Source organism: Stegodyphus dumicola, chromosome 6 (genome assembly GCF_044657685.1).
Source record: "Stegodyphus dumicola isolate Sdum_Otavi_A_Nest chromosome 6, ASM4465768v1".
In the NCBI taxonomy this organism is placed as follows: Eukaryota; Metazoa; Arthropoda; class Arachnida; order Araneae; family Eresidae; genus Stegodyphus; species Stegodyphus dumicola.
Genome location: NC_140773.1, coordinates 142,894,487 through 142,911,173, shown reverse-complemented (window position 1 = coordinate 142,911,173; position 16,687 = coordinate 142,894,487).

Below are 16,687 nucleotides of genomic sequence, written 5' to 3'. Positions count from 1 at the left end.
AAGTGAATTCCTTTTATCATTTATCCATCAATATTGACGCTGTCATCTAAATGTTTCTGAACTCAAATATATCTCGCTCGCAGTCACAGATTCTGAAAGGAACTTTTGCAGACAAACAATATTAATCTCAACCCATTTGTCAAAGCATATCAGTTCCTAAACTTCATAGTTAGTCAAGAGAATAAACAAACACTTAAAATAAAATGTTTCCATTAAATGGGAAAATTTTAGGGAAGTTAATATCGCAAAATATGGATTTCAGGATTAAAAAATGTCTTCTGTGATTGTGTTAAAATACAGAGAAAAAGAGACTTCGAAAAAGTATTTTGAGAGTTTTATGTAGGAAGTGGGAGTTTTTAGAAGTAGTTTTTCGTGTAAACGTAGTCTAGGATTAAGTGAAAGTGATGTAGGAATAAGACTTTTCATAATTAATGGAGATTAATAAAGTGTTAATAAGACTATGAGTAATTTTACCAAATAAAGTACGAGCAATGCTTTAAAGAATTTATGAATAATGTTAACTAATAAAGCATAAGTAATGCTTTATTTACAAAATCTAAGTATACACAGTCATAAAATTGTACACGATGAATTTGTAATAATTTATAAAAAAGCCTGTTAATGATAAATACTGCAAATTTAAAAGTGATATTATGCAGCAGCAGCGGTAGCCATATGAAAAACGCCGGCCAATATGTCATTCCTGAATAAAGTCCTAACGCCGGGAAGGAACGGCGGGCTGCATGCCGTTCATAAAAGCCGGAACACGGAAGCAAACAAATGCAACACTTCACTGAAGAAACTTTGTTTCAAAATACTAGGTACAGAATATACGTTTCAATGTAAAATGACTGAGCTGTAAAAATATTAAAAATGTATGATTGTTAGGATAATTATGCTAAACTGCAATTATTAGGCAGATCTTATTTCAGTCGCATGGCGAATAGCATAATGATATATATATATATATGTATATTTAAAATTATATATATTTAATATATATTTAAATTATATATATAAATATATATATTTAATATATATTTAAATTATATATATAAATATATATATTTAAAATTTCTTTCCATTTCCAAGCTTTTGATTTTAATATTTTTACAATAATGTATTTATTGATATCAGCTTTACTTAACTGGTAAAATTCATTCCTCCTAAAGTATTTGCATTCTTATCCTGACGTTCTGATTGCATTATCATCAAGTCTGAATCCTAAGGATAATATATCAACAAAAATCAGCGTAACATGCACAAACGTGCCTTCATTCTTTATACTATAATATAACTGACATTTGTTTCTATATTGGTTTTGCTGTAATTACGGATTTTAATGCTTTTTGTTATTCTTAGTACCTTGAATTTAAACGACATTTGTAGTTTCACAATAATGCTACGAAAGTAATCTTGCTTCTAAGTAAGTTTGGTATTTATCTTGGACTTGATGGAATCGTGGATTTTATCTGGATTATTTGCAAACCAGGAAGCTTAGTGACAATAATAACACATTCTTTTGCGAGTGCCGTGAAGGCATTTTCAATCAAATTATCTGAGTACTTGTCCCACGATATTTAAAGAAAATCCTCATGATTGATTAATATCTTGGATTTAAACGACATCTGCAATTTCACAAGAATGCTTCGACTGAATTCCTGCTCCTAGGTAATGTTTGGTGACAGGCACTCTCTGTTTATCTTATACTTGAATAAGTCGTGGATTTGATCTGGATTATTTTCAAACTAGGAGGATTAGTGACAGTATTAATACATTCCTTTGCGAGTGTCATAAAGCCGTCCTCAATCCGATTATTTGAGTTTTTGCACTGTGATACAGTATTTAAAGAAACTCCGACTGATTTTTAACTGTTTCTTCTGAATTATTGAGAAACTTCTTTCAATGATATTCTCGAATTGGAATTATTTTATCAAAACAATATTTACGCTAGTCCTTGTGATATTCTAAATATTTGTCTTTTTCAGTTGTCAAAGTAATAACCCTTTTGATAACTCTGAATTTTCGAAACTTCCTAACAAAGATGTGCATGATTGTCACGGGTTCATTAAAACCGATCTGGAAGTTTCTTGTATCATTCACTAATAAGCGGTCATTTGGAATTTACAGATGCGACACTTGTCTGTGCTATCGATTTGAATCTGCTAACTCATAAAAAATTAAAATAAAATATATATATATTAAGAACATTCACTAGCATGATACTTCTTGATAAACATTTGGAAGAAAGTTCTTGCTATATGAGAACAAAGCATTAAGTTATATAATTCTGTGAATCATCACGGAATAAGTGTAGTTTCGAGAGAATTTTAGATGGTTTTATTTCAGGTCCTTGTATTTTTACTTCCTTGCACACAAAAAAGGAAGTATTGTAAAAGCTAAAAATTTCGGATATCATAATTTCAACGAAAATATAAATTTTGACCCCGTATCCTTTTGAAAGATTTACATGCGTGACATCTGAAAGTATGGTTAGAAAAAAAAAAGACTCCTTTTTTAACAAACAGATTGTAAAATGGATTTAAAATAAATTCAAAAGAGAATCTTTCATGACGTTTGTCCGTCCGTCCGTACATAAGTATGTATGTCACATAACTCAAAAATGAGTTGCCTCAGAACGTTAAAATTTTGTGTTGGAGATTGCTATAACATTTAGCTGTGGACATTCACAAAACTGAAATATACACATATATATATATAGATACCAACTGTCTTAACTGGCTGGGTGAGTTCAGTTTTTCATTATTCTTATATATTGGTAAATTGTGCATTTTTTCTTTTGCTTCAATGGTGATTGAATTAAGTTATTATTATGTTCCGAATAAAGGTTTTATGCTTTTAGTTAATATGAGTGCAATATTTGTAGAATTATGAACAATTTAAAAGTGCAGTTAAGTCTAACGAGAGGCCATTAGTTTAGATATGAAACCCTTAGCAATATAGCGAATTAATTCAACTTCAGTATACCTTTCTACCCAGTAGGGCCAAAAGCTAATTGAACTTTGGTGCACTGAATATTTTTTCCTTTCTAAACGTTTGGCCGTATTGCTTGCTTTGGCTCAGAAACTCTAATTTTAATCGTAAAAATTGATTTTTTAACTGTTTTTAAACTGTATTCGGGGGTTTAGGGTTTTGGTATTTTAAAAGCTTTAATAAAAGACGTGTGACCTTTTATGTACTTTTCCCTTGCCGCGAAGGAAGAACTTAATTGACTGAATAAGAAATATATCAAATTTAAATGAAGAACACCTAAAAATGTATGTAACCAAACAGGCCGTACAAGGAAGTCATGTGGTGTCCATATCGGATTTTTTAATTTTAGTTTTTAACTTTGACAATTCTGCCATCTCCTTCTTCATACGAAGTTGCACATTGTTTCTTACAGGGGCGGCAAGTGCACATTGTTTTTTGCAGAGGCGGCAATTGCGCATTGTGTCTTGCTGGAAACATGTTTCTTTCGGAAAATTGTTTCTTGCGGGAGCGGCAAAAACGTATTACTTCTTGCAGAAAATATGTTTCTTTCCTCAAGAATTGTTTGGGGGCAGATGCGTATTGTTGCTTGCCCAGGGCCCGGCAGATGGTCTTCAACGCTCCATTAATTCCCCTGGGATCACCTAAATGCTCTCTTAAGGTGTTTTCAATGCAGCGGGCATTACCGACTTCGCTGGGAACCAGTAATCCCCGTTGAGAATCACTGCATAGAATTCTTATAAAAGTGTAACCAAGGTTATTATTTAGAAATTGACGTGATTATATTGTGTGGTAACAAAAACGCTGTGTTCCGTCTTTTTGGTAGATAGGTGGCGCTCCTGATGCGCGCCGATGAAAAATATATCACTTGACGCTTGAACATAAAGAATGACGCATGTCATATTTATTTGATGTTTGATTATGTTTCATGGCCGCTATAAGCGGAAGTAATATAAGTTTATCGTTAATAAATGTTATTTATATGTTCTGTGAAATTTGAAATTTTGATTTGAAATTCTAATGCTCTCCCAACCTTGACTCCTGAAACGAAACGATCTTTGAATTTATAACTCATGAAGAGAGACACCATACAACATATTTTCTGGTGTCTGAAACCCGCGACAAGGGGAATTACCTTTTGAAAGGTAAGAAATTTGATTTATTTGTTCTTGGTATCGATCTTTGAAAACGAAACATAATGGATGATTTAGCAAAAGAGAAAAAGAAACGTGCTATTGTACGTAGTAAAGTTACTACACTTCTAAATAAACTTGAGAAATTATTATCGGAAGAATTAAGTAAAGAACATGTAGAAGATTTAAATTCATCATATGAATTGTTAATTGAATACCATGAGAAACTTAAAACTCTTGACTCAAAGATCGATGCTCTCATAATTGATGAAAAAGAATATGATAACGAACTACTTGTATGTGAAGAGTATGATGAAAAAATTATAACGTTTAAAGCTAAGAATGTTAGTAAAGTAAAGAAAATTAACAGTAATGAAGTTGTTGAAACAAGTATAATTACAACTAGTAATGGTATTAGTAGTACTCTGAATGGTAATAATGTTGTTACAAGTAGTGCTTCAGTAAAGTTACCTAAATTAAATATTGAAAAATTTGCTGGTGATCCCAGTAAATGGCTCGAATTCTTTAATTCGTATGATAATGCTATTCATTCTAATCCAAGTTTATCTAAAATAGATAAGTTTACATATTTGAAAAGTTTATTATCTGGTTCAGCATATAATTGTGTTTCTGGTTATGCTTTATCTGAAGAAAATTATGATCTATGCATTAAAAGTTTAGAAGAGAGGTTTGGTCGTAAAGATGTTATTATATCAAAATTCATGCAGATGTTGTTACAGTTAGAACCAGTTAAAAGTTCTTCAAATGTTTTTGAGTTAAGAAAGCTCTATGATCAGTTACAAATCTGTGTTAGAAATTTAAGTAGTTTAGATGTTACTAGCGGTTCATACGGACAGTTATTGAACCCAATAATTCTTAAATTGTTACCTGAAGATTTAGCTCTTGAATTCCATAGAAAAAGAACATCTAACCAAAATATAGAAGTAAGTGAATTAATAGAGTTCATTAAAATAGAAACTGAATGCCGAGAAGCAAGCATTTTGATTAATAGCTCTAAAGGTAATAAATACACAGGGGTTAATCCTAAACAAGGGTTCAAAAATTATAAAGTCAAATCACAAGCTTCTGCTTTTAACACATCGGTAAAAATGTTTTGCATATTCTGCAAATCAAACGAACATACATCTGCCGGATGTTTGAAATTTTCCGACGAACAAAAACGAAACAAATTGAAACATGGAGGTCGCTGTTATAGATGCTTTCTGAGATCACATTTGCGGGCGTTTTGTCGATCAAAAATACAACCATGCGAAAATTGTAACGACAAAAATCATAATAAACTTTTCTGCCGTTTGAAATCGAAAAAAATGGAAGATGTTAACTCCGCAGATACGCAAAATAAAACTTTAGTATCTACTTCCCACTGTAACACTCTAAAACCTGAAAATAGTGTGCTTTTACAGACATGTTCTGTTATTGCTCAAAGCAAAAATAAATCGAGAATCGTAAGATTATTAATTGATTCAGGTAGTGAACGAAACTTCATCACCTACAAGTTAGCGCGCGATTTGGAATTGCAAGTCATTAGAAAAGAATTTCTAACAATTTATTCGTTTGGAAATCAGCGCGGTAACTCGCAAGAATTTGATGTATATAGTCTAAAAATAAAAAATAAAAACGATGATCGCTGCCTTGTTGTAGAAGCTATAGGGATAGAATTAATATCATCAATAGAATTCCAGGCGCCATCAACATGTCAAAACATTAAAGAATTTATGACTAAAAAGGGCTTGGAACTTTCGGATACAAGTCCCGTTAATGAGAACATAAATATTCTGCTTGGCGCGGAGCATTTCTGGTATATACAAACAGGAAGTAATTCAATGATAAATGATGGTTTGTGTATAGTACCGACCATATTTGGATACACAGTGATGGGTAAAGTAAAAAATAATAATACTCGAATTAATGCGTTGTTTTTATCTGCCGTTGAAGGAAACACATTTGATTTGCAGTCATTTTGGAAATTGGATTCGATAGGAATTGAAAATGAAAACAAAACATTTTCGGAAACTGATTTGGATACTATTAAGCATTTTAACGACAGTTTAAAATTTAATAACGGCAGGTACGAAACAAAACTCTTTTGGAAGGACAATAAATCACAACTCGCTGATAATTTTTTCGTTGCTAAACAACGATTTCTAGGACTTAAGCATAAATTAAAGGGAAATGATTTCCTATATAATGAATATGATAATATAATTAGAGAACAAGTTGAAAAGGGGATTGTTGAACAATGTAAGTTTGTTGAAAATGAACCTAACTGTTATTATATGCCTCATAGGCCCGTTATACGTGAAGAAAAAGTAACAACAAGAATAAGAATAGTTTATGATGCCTCTTCTAAGTCTGAAGGAGCTAAATCGTTAAATGAATGTTTGATATCAGGCCCTAATTTAAATCCTAACTTTTTGGATATAATTTTAAAATTTCGCGTACATAAAGTTGCATTTTGTGCAGACATAGAGAAGGCTTTTCACCAAATTCAAATTGATAGTGAAGATAGAAATTTTTTAAGGTTCTTGTGGTTTGATCATTCTTACGACGATAGTGACAATAGTTTAGGCTTTAAGGTTTTCCGAATGTGCCGAGTGCCGTTTGTAATGACAACAAGTCCGTTTATTTTGTCCGCCACTATCAAACATAATATTAAGGGTTATGAAAAGAAATATAGCAAAGCTGTTGACATGTTAAATAAGTTCTTATATGTTGATGACCTTATCCATGGAGCAGACTCCGTTGAAGAAGTTTTCTCATTATCAACTGATGCAGTTAAAATTCTTCAAGACGCTGGTATGAACTTAAGAAAATTTGAATCAAATTCCGTATCTTTAAAAAATCATTGGCAAGATATTGGTTTAATTAATAAGGAAGATAATTTGGATAAGAAAACGTTAAAGGTGCTGGGAATAATTTGGGATTTGGATGAGGACACATTGAAATTAGATGTACAAGAACTTTTACAACCAGTTGACTGGAAACACGTTACAAAGCGAAAGGTATTACAGATTGTGGCAAAAATTTATGACCCAGTTGGATTCATTGCACCCTTTGTTATCAGAATAAAATTCTTATTACAAGAATTATGGGAATTGGGTATTGATTGGGATACAATTTTGCCCAGTTATTTGAGTGAAAAATTTAAAACTTGGTACTTTGAAATTGAAGTTATTCTCAACTTGTGTATTCCTAGAAAATACATATTAAATGATGAATGTGTAAATTTCGATAAAATAGAGCTTTTTGTCTTTTGTGACGCCAGCCTCAAGGGATATGGAGCTATTGCATATTTTCGTGATCCTGATTCTTGCTGTGCGTCTTTTGTTTTTTCAAAGAGCCGTGTATCCCCACTTAAAAAATTAACCTTGCCTCGTTTAGAACTTATGGGAGCCATTATTGCCGCAAGAATAGTTAAATATTTAAGAAAATTATTTAATATCCAAGAAGATAATGTATTTTGTTTTAGTGACTCTAAAATTGTTCTTCACTGGATCAGGGGTACCGCTGATAAATGGAAACCCTTTGTTGCTAATCGTGTACGTGAAATACAAGATGTTGTATCACCTTCGCAATGGAAATACTGTAAGGGAAATGACAATCCGGCTGACATAGTTTCACGTGGATTAAGAGCTTCTGATCTAGTGGAAAATAAACTTTGGTTCAATGGACCAGTGTGGTTAAAAGAGAAAAATGTACCTTCATCATCTTTTGATCCTTTGATTGAGCCTATGGTAGAAGAGGTACAGGTAGAACAGCGTCAAACTACTGTATATTCTGTTATTAGCCAAGAGGTTGAATTTGAATTGATATCCAGGTTTTCATCCTGGAAAAAATTGAAACGCGTAACTGCATGGTGTTTAAGATTCTGCCACAATATTAAACCTACATCTTTAAAACTCAAGGGTTTTTTAACAGTTCAAGAATTGGATAAGGCAAGCAATCTGATTTTTAAAATCATGCAAAATTCCGAATTTAGAGAAGAAATTAGACTTTTGAAAGCAGGAAAGAAATTGAATCTCAGCAGTAAAATCCTGAAATTAAATCCTTTTCTTGATAGAGAAGAAATCCTTAGAGTCGGTGGTAGACTCTGTAACTCGAATCTTTCAGAAAACACAAAGTATCCAATCATTCTTCCCAAAAGTCACCAAGTTACTGAATTGATAGTCAAACACTTTCACGAAGTGAACCTTCACGGAGGAGCCACATTAACATTATCTGCTCCGCGACAGAAATATTGGATCGTTAATGGCCGAGAAATTGTAAGGAAAATAATTTGGAAATGTATAAAATGTTTTAAAAATCGAACAAGCACATCCAGTCAGATAATGGGCGACCTACCTGCTTCTCGCGTATTGCCGGATAGAACGTTCTCGAATACAGGACTAGATTTTGCAGGCCCCTTTTTAATTAAAGCTAGGAAAGGAAGAGGAGGAACGAGATATAAATGTTACGTTTGCCTTTACATATGCTTCACCACAAAGGCCATTCACCTAGAAGTAGTCAGTGATCTAACAACTGAAGCATTCCTAGCATCTCTGAAAAGATTTGTGTCACGCAGAGGAAAACCCAAGAAAATCTTTTCCGATAGAGGAACCAACTTTGTTGGGGCTGATCGAGAATTAAGAAGATACAAAGCTACACTTTCCTCTGATGAAGCATTTCAAAACTACCTGAGCGGTGAAAATATTCAATGGATCTTCAATCCTCCTGCTGCCCCTCACTTTGGAGGCCTTTGTGAGGCTGGAGTGAAACAAATGAAGATTCACTTAAAGCGGACTATTGGGACCCAGGTTCTGACATACGAAGAATTTCACACCTTAATTACACAGATCGAGGCGTGTTTGAATTCAAGGCCAATAGTTTCCATCTCATCTGACCCTGAAGATTTTAATCCTTTAACACCTGGACATTTCCTAATTGGGACTACATTAACCGCAATTCCTGAACCTGATCTTACAAATAATAAGCTAACACCTGCTGAAAGATGGAAATTGACACAGCAAATTTTCCAGAGCTTTTGGAAACGTTGGTCTAGAGATTATCTTTCACAATTACAAGGGCGTACCAAATGGTTGAGGGATAAACCAAATTTAGCCCTCAATGACTTAGTCTTGATAAAGGACGAAAATTTGCCTCCATTAAAGTGGCGACTTGGACGAGTAATTGAACTATATCCTGGTGCTGATGGAAAAGTTCGTGTTGTGAAACTAAAAACTTTATTGGGCGAAATAAAGCGTCCTATACATAAACTTTCCCGATTACCATTGAGTGAATAAGACTCTAAAAAAAATACATTAATTGTATATTCATAATTTGTGTCTTTATTATTATTATTAATTCAATTATGTTTCAGATTCAGAGAATGGACCACAATTGTGGATTATGGTAATTTAGCAGTTTCATTATTTTGTTTTCCTTCTAGAGATTGTAAGTATGTTTTATTTGTAAAATTTTGTGCTAAATTTAATGTTGTTATTCAATTTAAATTTGTCATTATGCATTTTTATTTTATATGATATACTGTTGAACTTTTCGAAAACTTGTTTAAATCTAAAATTGAAGATCTTTATAATAATGTTGTAATGAACCAATGTTCATCGGGGCGGAGTATGTTCCGTCTTTTTGGTAGATAGGTGGCGCTCCTGATGCGCGCCGATGAAAAATATATCACTTGACGCTTGAACATAAAGAATGACGCATGTCATATTTATTTGATGCTTGATTATGTTTCATGGCCGCTATAAGCGGAAGTAATATAAGTTTATCGTTAATAAATGTTATTTATATGTTCTGTGAAATTTGAAGTTTTGATTTGAAATTCTAATGCTCTCCCAACCTTGACTCCTGAAACGAAACGATCTTTGAATTTATAACTCATGAAGAGAGACACCATACAACACGCTGAATTGAAATCAAATTTAAAAAAAAATCACGTTTACCGAAATAGTGACATTAATGATGAATGATGTATTTAGAAGTGTCTGAACACAAAATATAAGAGGCGGAGAGCCATTGCGACATTTTGTGCATGTTTTACAATAACGTGGTCTCTTGTCACATTCTTGAATTTAATGTAATTCTTCGATTTCAAAGGCTGGCATGGGAACTCTATGAAGAAAGGTTACAATGGGATGAGTTTCAAAAATGCCACATTTGGGGAAAGCTTGAAATGGGACAGGTCGAAAGACTTAAAAAAATTACGGTAATTTCGTTGTCAGACTGATCAGAAGGAAAAATTTCCTATTTTCAAAAGCAGTACTAATTTTCCTCATTCTGGGGGTTGAGAAGTATAATATAAAATATGTGAAAAAACTTGTTATGCGGTTTTGATAACATGTATTACACATTAAGAACAACTATTCTGATATTCTTAGTCATAAGCAATTAAAAATAAATTTTTTTCGGAGCCCATACATGAATGATTACGATTTTGTTTTTACTCATGTACAACCAAAAATATTAAAATAACTAAAAAGTTTAGTTTTAATTTTTAGTGCAGTTAGCTGAAACCACATAATATTAAAAGACAGACATTTATTTTCGACATTTTATTTTACAGATGCTTTATATTAATAAAGTAGTGGCTGTCTAGGAATATATATTTTTTCAAACTGATTCCAGAATTACTTTAATTTCTTTTAGTTAGTACAAACAAAGAATATGCAGAAGTCCTTTGAAAGTTTAAATTCCGAGTCTTAGGCAATTTAATATCCCGTTTAATTATGTTTTATTATTTCATTTAACGAAACCGACTATGAAAATCCAGCGGGATAATTGCCAGCATTTTGAAGTTATATTGTATAAATAGAAAAAAAATATTATAATAAGCAATAGCTCTTGTTACCTGGTGGTTCAATGCTTATGCGGAGCTTTCACTTAAAACTACCGTACCAAAATTCACATCACTACCCACCGTCAGCGTTAATAACAAGAAATCTGGAGAATTTTAATCTACACATGGTCGACGACAGTATCTAGTTCAGTTATGTATTCGAGACAGCTCAAGTGAAGAGGTGTGTTTAATCTCCAGAGGGGTATGAACCAGTATCTGCAACATAATTTATTTCATAAACTAGAGATTTCTTAATTGCTTTAACTCTAGTGACGCTTAGAGCTGAACACGTGTTGGGAAGCTGAGAGTACAAATAAATTAAACTATACTTTACTTATAATTTAGATCGGCAGTCGTATTTTTATAAATATACGCATGCTATTTTTTGAATATATGTTTATATATAGACACACAGATATACACTCATGTCCATAAATTAAGGATAATGCAAAATCAGGCAAAGGAAGAGTTAGAAGCAAAACAAATTTGACTTATTTGTAAAGCTTATTTATTAAACAAAAGGTAAAGAGCAAAAAAAGATGCTATATGTTTGATATTATTAAAAAAATTAGCGATTTTTTCTCCCTGGAGCAAATTACAAAAAAACCTATTTACAAAAACCAATATTACATGCTTGGTATGATTGTTAATACATTTTATGTCTCCCAGACGATGCAATACAGTCCGTACAAAGCCTAGGCATGCTGAGTATCAAATTATCGATCTGATCTTGAAAGATATTACACCCCTCAAAAAGCAATGCTCTCCGAAGTTCCGGTAGACATGTAGGAGAAGGTTGACGGGCTGCAACTCGTCCGCCAAGAATGTCCCACACGTGCTCTGCTGGATTCCAGTCCGGTGAGAATGCTGGCCAGTCCATACGGGTGATATCCTCCGATTGAAGGCATTTGCTTACGATGTTTGCACGGTGAGGACGGGGTGTTGTCATCCATAAACACAAATTGTGCGCCCATGGCGCCCCGAAACAAACGTACACTGCTAAAAAAAAAAAAAAAAAAAAATGGGACAGTGCTATATCTCCCGTTCTACTGGGCCGATTGACAAAATTCAAACTGCGTTTCTCATGTCTCGAAAGCGCGACTTAGGATATATATTAGATTTATATATAGCACTATTCTAACATAGGTATTTTGACACAAAATCGGACTTTTTCTGAAATAACATACCAAAGTTGTTACATATTTCGAGTCTACGACTCAAATTATGCCAGAATACCAAGTTATGTAAAGATCGTACGACTAGTTTTTAAAATATTAGCTCTCAAAATTTTAGCTCCTCAATGTTAATAAAATTTGGCAAATATTTATTAATATCTCTTTTTTCATTAAACTTTTTTGATTTTTTCTCTCACATTTCGAAATTTAGGTTCATTCCAAATAAAATTTACCCATTTTTACTATCATCCATATTTTTAAACCACAGTATATTTTTATAGAAGCATAAGATTTAGAATAATCATTTATATAACTCAAATTATGATATAAACATACAACCCTCTAGAGACTGAATTAGTGGAAGTTCAGTGTTTATGTAGAAATGATCTGCAGCTACTTAATGGTTGGATAAGTCAGGAGCTTCTGTGGACAAGTAAGAATAATTATATAAACGACCCACAACATTCTGGATTCAATTAACTACGAGGATACGATGTTTATTAAATGAATTTAAGAAGTTTTAAAACATAAAAAATCAACTCATTTTTTATCCTAAAATGTATTTTTGTGCGTAGCGTATTTTCATTATATCCTTAAAATTCTAATTTAGAATGTAATTGTCAAGAACTGAATCCTAATCATCAGTAATATAAAAAGTAATTATTACGGTTATTAATAAATCCTTCTTATAAAGTAATTGCAAATATTTCAAAAAAATTTGTCTGAATGCAAATATTTTTCTATGCAAAATTTTTAATTTGATATTAATCAAGATTGCACACGATATTATTTATTTGCACTTTAATTTTTACCGTCAGATCTAGTAGAAGTTACAAATCAATTATATTTAATTAAGGATTCGATTGGATTATTTAATTATGGCAAAGCACACGAGGGTTATCTGCCTAAAGGGAGAGATGCCTTCGTGGAGGACTTTCTAAGGTAAACTGGCTCGTATGCACGTTACATATGAGGAAAACCACGAAAACGCCCATGCAGCCAGCCCGTTCGCGGGATTCGAACCTCAGACCGAACTACCAGTGCTCAGCGTCTTTACCGCTCGGCCGCTGGTGGGCTATTTAATTAAGGAATGACCATCTAAATTTAGAAACAGCGTACCGTAACAGCAATTTAATTATTGGCGCTGTATCTTTCATGTTACTCCCGATTGGCAATCTACATGATTTTTAATGAGTATTCGGGTTTTGCTAGTAACTTCATTTGGAAATCGCGCTTAAACTAAGTTAGTTGGTTATTTGAACATAGAAAGAACATGGGAGCTATTTGGTTCAGATGCTTTCATAGAGAACCTTTGTAAAGAGAACCTAAAAAACTACGAAAACCAACCATGCAAGCCTGGGTTAGACTTCGCAACAAACAATTAGTATTTAACAATCTTCAAATGCTAGGCAACTGGTGAGGCTCCAATTAAATCTCTAATTTAATATTTTATTTGTAAATATTTAAAATATTGTTGTATACTTAGACACAAAAATCAGAATTTAAGTTTTGTTAACTCGTTAGTAAACTACCAAGCCGTAGTGCAAATGACTATTCAAATTTCTTTTGCAATAATTGTATTCACTTAATATTCTTGGAATATGAGCTAAAGAAGGAACGTTCTCGGAATTAAAGAAGTGTTTAAATCCAGTGATATAAGGTTTGTCTTACAAGCTCAGGATCAAACGGATTCTGCAATTGCCCCAGTACTTGACTTGTAAATGGCTGTGAATTAAGCAGATGACTTTTAATCTTACGTTTTTCAGTCAGACAACGTATTCCAATGTTTTGTATTGCATGATAATGCATCTTTTCATTATTCAATAACCAGTCGGAGAACCGCTTGTGTTCCGAAAATAAGTATGTGTGCTCAATCGTCCTGCATGTTTTTCAAATTTGTCTTCTTGTGGTTTTTTTTCTTCCACAAAAACTAAAGTTGCCTCTCAAAGGAATGTTTTTTGATATTGAAGAGACAAAAGGAGTATGACATCTACTTTTAGAGGCATGTCAAAAACAGATCTCTACAAGCCTTCTCTTCCATTACATGTTGTGCAGTCAGACAAAAAGTTGCATCAGCATAAATTCTATAATTTATTTTTATTACACTCTGATTACTTTATTAACATACAGTGAATATATACTAAATCTTTTACTTCAGCTTAATTAATTCGGAATTTTTGACGGAATTGTTGTCGGAACTAGGACTTAGAAGATAAGTCAAATTAAATATTTCGATAACCCAATAAATTCAAGGTCGAATTTCAATATTTTATTTTCGAAGGGAGGGGAAATTGTTTCAGTTTTGGTCCATTATCCTAAGTATATTTGCTTCGATTCTTTATTTTTCCATAAAAGCGAAAAATTTAGGTATGGTATACATACAACGCATAGCTTCAAATGAAAATTGAATAATATACGGAGTGGTTATAATGAAAGTTCCACATTGAAACGGTCATAAAACGAAAACTACTGGATCAAATGTTATCAAACGTGGTAATCGTGTAAAGGAGGTCACAGGAATTTATTTTCCGCGAAAAAAGGAAGTTCCAAACCTCACCACCAGGGAGAAAATGGCGCTGTATGCAATATTTTTAAACGAAATATGGGTCGGAATCTAACTTAACCTTTTGTTACACGGGTTTTATATGTTGCATACCCTTAAGAAAGTTTGAAATAAGCAAATCACCATTTAAAGGCGTTAAATTCAATAAACGTCGAGTGCGCCATCCGTTAAATGAGAAATTCGGCCGTGAAAACCACGAATTAGCGATTAGAAAATGTGAGATCGCAAATCACTCGCACAAGGTCGTACAATCTGGAAATCGTTTTCTTACTGATCGCTAATTTGTAATTTTTGAAGCCTGAATTCGCCCTAAAACATGAAGATACTGATTCAAAAAGCTTTTAATCGATTTGGGCCAAAGAAATCCCTCATGTTATCTATCTAGTTCCATTGCCTTCTCCTACTGCATTCGATTGCATAGCAGTCATTCCAGACCGTTTGGTGTTGACAGCTAGTTTTATAACTGATATATATTTTTCTCTGAAGAGCAGTCGACAGCTGGACCACTGTGATTGCAGCTCACTTAGAGTCAATGTTAAAATGTTTCATGATACATGAACTGTAACGTGCCATTTTAGATACTACGATTTTATTCACGGCTGGGCTCCACCTCACGTGTGTCGCACAGTTACTTAGGCAACATAGGCCAACACTTCCCATCTTCCCACCAGACCTCAACCTCTGTGACTTTTAGCTATGGGGTTTTCTCAAAAGCACTGTTTATGGCGAGAATATAAACAATTTGGCATAAATGAAAAATGTGAAACACTGTCATGTACGTAACATTCCTCCTGATATGCTAAGAGCTGCTGTTGAGAATGCAGTAATAGGATTTAACTTGCTTTCGGAAAATGCTGGACGTACATTGAACATGCTTTGTAACACGTTTCGGAAAATATTAAACACATTTTAAGCAGATGTTTTTGTGTCTTATTTCATTTAACAATCTTGTATACAGCGTCATTTCCCCCTGGTGATGAGTTTTTTAACTATTTTTTCTTCGCTGAAAATAAATTCCCATAACCTCGTTTACACGATTCCCAAGTTTGATAACATTTGGTACGGTAGTTTTCCTTTTATGACCATTTCAAATTGGAACTTTAATTACAACCACCATGTAAATTAAGCTTTAAAAATTTTACAGTTTGGTTCAAGTCCCAGCTTTAAAATATATATATATAATCTTTTATATTAATCCTCTTAGAAAGAATGTTTTAAGAAGCTAATTTTTATCTCGCGTTATAGATTGTATAAAAAGCATGATCTTTAATATGATTTAGATTGTTTCAGCCGATATAAGAATCGGGTTACTCGGTGGTACAGAATAAACCCTGCTGGACTGTTTTATTTCTTTGTCATTTAGCAAAAATCTTTTAATTAAAATATTTATCCTTTGGACTTCTTTAAACTTTATTTATAGTTAAAATGACTAGAAAATGAAAAGCTGTCTTCAGCTGAAACGCAATTCATGTAATTGATATTTTAAAAAATTGACAAGAATGCAAAATTTATGGAAGTCTAGCAATCGAAAAATCTTAATTTTCTTGTGTGTGCACTGAAAATAACTGTAGAAGGAAAGAAGAAAATTAGGGAGAAAAGTAAGCAAAAATTTGCAGGGAAATTTGGCTGTCAGGCATACCAAGATGTTTCAAAAAGTTGGACGCTTTTGAATATACTTTCAGGATACTTTAAAGAATTTAGGTGTTCAAAGAAAAAACACTTGGATGTGTACACCAGCAAATATCATCAATTGAGCTTGTGGTTAACAGAAAAGACAATACGGTTTAGACTATATGGCTGTATAAATTTAAATTATAGTTACAGAACATCATATCGTATCATATAATCCCATGATTTTCTCACTCGAATTATTTGAAGATTGAGGAGTTTATCCAGTGATGTATGTGGATGTCACCTAAAGATGGTTTTTTCCCCTCCTGATGAAACAGCGACCGAGCGAAAAAGTCGC